The 4,433-nt window shown below is 38.2% G+C and overlaps 1 pseudogene; it reads left to right on the top strand.

Moving 5' to 3' along the window:
* Window positions 1-520: 520 nt before the first annotated feature.
* LOC131247369 (uncharacterized) lies at window positions 521-4,210 on the top strand (annotated as a pseudogene).
* The last annotated feature ends 223 nt before the right edge of the window (window positions 4,211-4,433 follow it).

Here is a 4,433-nt window from a genome sequence, read left to right as displayed (position 1 = left end):
CCTCCTTCTCGATCTCTCTCTCTCTCCATCTGTCTCCCTCTGTCACGATCTCTCTCTCTCTCTCTCTCTCTCTCTCTCTCTCTCTCTCTCTCTCTCTCTCTCTCTCTCTCCCTTCAACCGAAACAGCTGGAGTTCGGATCGGATTTCGTAGGTGTGGAGTGGCTAGAGTTTGGATCTGGTCCGTGTGCTTAGGGATTGCATCCAGTCCATCCATAAGGTTTGAATCCATATTTCCATGATTTTCCTTACTCAGTTTCTGTTTTCCCCCAAATTTCTATAGATTTTGGTTTTGATCGTTTTGCATGTCCCAGACTGTTAATCGGATGTGACCATGAATGGGGTTTCATGCATGTCCATAATAAGATTGTTTTCCCCCAAATTTCCATTGTTATTATTTTTATTTTTTTAAATATGGCTTTTACTGATTTTCAATGGTTGGAAGTTGAGTGTAGCCTATTGTAGTGAGATCTCCCTAACAAGACTGTTTGGGTGTTTGACTAGAAACACATATGACTGCGTTGGATCCAATTTTCCACCAAACAAAACCTAAACAGATGAGGTTTTCTACAAGTTTAGAGGTTGTCTGATTTGGGTTTCTCTGTTTTCAAATTTAGTTAGTTATCTGGTCAAGAATGACCTTTTTTCTTCTTCTAATGGATGTGGGTTTTTAGTGAATAGGATTTTAGTGGTCTGGGTTCTTTCAATTTGGGTTTTTCTTGGCGGCACAGAAGGGAAGAAGATCCGGACAACTACTACAGGGCTGGATTCTTGTTGTTCAATTCCTGTGTTACAATGACCATCTTGATGCAGGTTCTGTGTATCTTTTGCTTGTCATTTTCATTCTGTATTTGTGTGTAGCATGAGTTTTTCTAAAGCAAAGGTCTTTGGTTTCTCGGAACAGGAGGTGGTGGAATTCTATAGAAAGATGGTAGATGGGACTCTTAACATAAGAGCTTCCAAGCGTGTTGCCAATGTTCTCACCTTTTCCAGGTATAACTCCTTCGATTTTATTATTATTATTATGTGTTCAACTGCCTGTTCTTGGTCTGTCTTTGCCTTTGATGATTTAGCAGTTTCTATGTGGCAGAGTATTGCAGCTAACGGTGAAACCAGGCAGAAATTCATCAACTGTAAGATCTCATGCTCCCTTTTCTTTTTTGAAGTAAATCACATCATTGAGTTTTTTTAAAGAAACAAAGTGTAAGTTAGGAAGGAGTTCATAGAAGAGCCAAAATCAAGATTAACTAGGAAAATAAGTCAAATTAGAAGTATCATAACTCCAATTTGGACCCTCAACATGAATGCTAAGGAAGGTAACTACAATCTGGTTATTTCTACTTAATGGGATTGTGTAATTGCAGTTCAATTTGATAGTGCATCCAAACATACACAAAAAAGTTAATATTGTCATGGTATAGGGGTATTTTTTTTTTTAATTTTTAATTATTTCTGGTAGTTACTCATATCTCTCAATTTCTGTGACTTGTGCAAAGAAATCTGGCTTTTATAACTTTATTGGCTGGGAATTTTGCAAAGTAGGTGTTCACTCATTTTTTCTGGAGGAATTCCTTGGATGGCTATAATCCGAGCTGCATTATAGCTGTCCAAGTGGCATTTTGGTGCTTTGTGCAAGGGGTGATTTCTTTGACTAAACCATATGCGGCCTCTTCAGGTAGGTCATGAGGTTTTGCAACACAATTCGTGGAGCAATTCCAATGGTTCAACTCCCTAGTTGCTTTCCAGCTGCTCCTCTAAAACTCTCCAAAATTGTATTTCTTCCCAAAGCACTCACATTATTCGGACTTTCATGTCCCCCCAAAACCATATTTTTGATGGACACTTAAAAGTTTTAGCTAGGGCAGCCAATTTTTACATCAATATGAGTAAAATAGAATATTTTTACATCCATATGAATAAAATCATTTTACTGCAATGTATTTTGTCAAAACTTGCATTCCAAATTCTCAAATGCAGCTTTTGTGGCAACCTAATTTTGTGCTTTTTCCCCGTATTTCAGCCTGTGTTCCGAACTTCTTAATACCAATGATACTGTTCCAAAGCCCAGAAGAGATATATGAGAATGTCCGAGCAATATCCCTCTCAGTCATTGGAATCTTATGCCAGGTAGTTCATCTTTTTCAAGCATGGTCTTCACCATAGGTTTGCTCCCTATAGGTGAGGGTTCGATTCCCCTCCTTGGCTTCACCCGATACACGTGGTTGTGGGTGATTGCCTATATCCGTAGGGATTAGTCTCACTTCAAAAAAGAGGTGGGGACACCCTGTGTCTTCAAAAAAAAAAAAAAAAAAGAATATAGCTCTCTTGAAATCAAAGCTAATAATCTGCAATTAAAGGATAGAGAACCCGAAGTCATTCAGTGGGCCATTGAGAGTGATTTGGTGGAAGTCTGTTGAACTAGTATAAGAGATTGGGAATGAACTTTCCAAAGTGGTAAGGTATCTACCCTTGGTACTTTAGTTTTTTCCTTCTTTCATTTTTGCTTTTCTTGTTGCAGCTTCTCATTCAAGTCTACAATTCTTCTGTTTGGCATCATATCTGCAATTGTCGTCTTTCCCTTGTATGTTTTTCCATGGGTTGTTTAAATGTATGGTCCCCAATGCAGATAGAGCATTGCTCTGAAATCACTCCAGTTGGATAATACTAACTATCGAATCAATGACTGTGAAATGGACTGTTTAAAGAATAAGACGATTAGTGGTCCACATTTAATGGGGGAGATCAGATGATCAAGATCATAGTTCAAAAATTCGCTGACTTGACTCGAAACTCAGCCCTGTCAACTCAACTCAGCAAGATTCCAATCCAAGTCTCTTGGAAACTTGGTTCTGGGCAAACCCATAGCTCATTCAATAATCCGAACTTTGATCTTCTGGAAAACCAACTCCACTGATTCCGACAGATTGTTGAAAACTCTGTTGATGTCTTTTATCCACATTTACCAAACCATGGATGCTAGAGAAAGGTGCCATAGGATGGACTTCTTTTTGCTTCCATAGCGCAGACTTCTTTTTGCTTTGGACAACTCCATTCCAAGCACAAAGGAAGGCACCAGTCATGCCCAGAGGAACCCAATTGTACCCAATCCAATTATCACATATCCTAACTGCACAATTATTATACGGTTGAAATTCAGTGGGGATTTCAGATGGTAAAGATGGTCCATATCAAGCTATGCTTTGCCACAAAGAGGACCACGACTGGGACAACATGAATTTGGTGCATCTAACACAACATTTTTTTTTTTTTTTTAATACTTAAGAGAGTCCTAGTAACACAGATTTCACTGATCTTCATTTTCATGTTTTGATTTTTCTGTTGAAACATAACTAAGCGGGTTGTTCTACCACAGATTGCGATGCATATCCTTGAATCTATGCTACAAGATCGGTCAGGGATGTCGTACATTTGCAACCCTTTGTGCAGTCATCTGCTTAAAGGACTGATGGAGACATGGAAGCATCTGGTACGTCCATCTCCACGCTATGCATATCCAATCATGTGAAAGTGTGAATATTTTTTATCAGTGCATTTAACTGCATTCATATGTATGTATATGAAGGTTTCCCTTCTGGCTGTGTAACAAGACTTCTCTCCTCGTCTCCTCTTCCATATTATCTGATGCTATGTCGTGCTTTGCAACCATTCCATGTAAGCTTCCTTATCATGTAATGGCACATTATTGTGGAGTTTGATGAATAGAATAAATGCCTTCTCATGATTGTGTGGTTCTACTGGATTTTTCTGTTGCCATGTATGCTAATTACCAGTGTATCATTCTTCACTTGGAGTTGGAAGTTTTTATAGATAGTGGTTTTGGTCAAATATTAGAACAAGGTTATTGTTTTTTTTTTTTTTTTTTTTTTTTTTTTTTTTTTTTTTTTTTTTTTTTTATTTTTTAAGAAAACAAAGTTTTGGTTTTTTTTTTTTTTTTTTCTAATTGTCTTATGGTTGTGATGCCAGGTCAACCAAGGAGGCACCTTCTTCAAAGTGGTTGGAGTGTCTGTGTCAGCTCGAAATTGGCTTGTTGCAGGGGATGCTTTTATTTTTCTCAGGTTTTTGTCTTCATTTACATACAATTTCTTACACCAATTTTTTTCGTTCACTTCTAATTGCCAATGGCTTTATGGCTTCTAGAGGCAAGAATGGTGAACTTCGTGAGGCGAGAATGGTGAACTTCGTGTTGGAGTGAGACGAGCTATGACATGGCAAAGCAATGTTCCATCTTCTGTCATATCTAGTCACAGCATGCACCTTGGTGTGCTTGCAACAGCATGACATGCCATCTCAACAGGAACCATGTTCACTGTCTATTACAAACCCAAGTTCGTGGTTCATGTTTACAGTTTTACATGCATTGTATGTTATGTAAAAAGCTCTCTCTCTCTCTCTCTCTCTCTCTATGTTAAGTATTC

The sequence above is a fragment of the Magnolia sinica genome, chromosome 1 (assembly GCF_029962835.1).
Source record: "Magnolia sinica isolate HGM2019 chromosome 1, MsV1, whole genome shotgun sequence".
In the NCBI taxonomy this organism is placed as follows: domain Eukaryota; kingdom Viridiplantae; phylum Streptophyta; class Magnoliopsida; order Magnoliales; family Magnoliaceae; genus Magnolia; species Magnolia sinica.
This window is presented reverse-complemented; position numbering and strand designations above follow the sequence as displayed.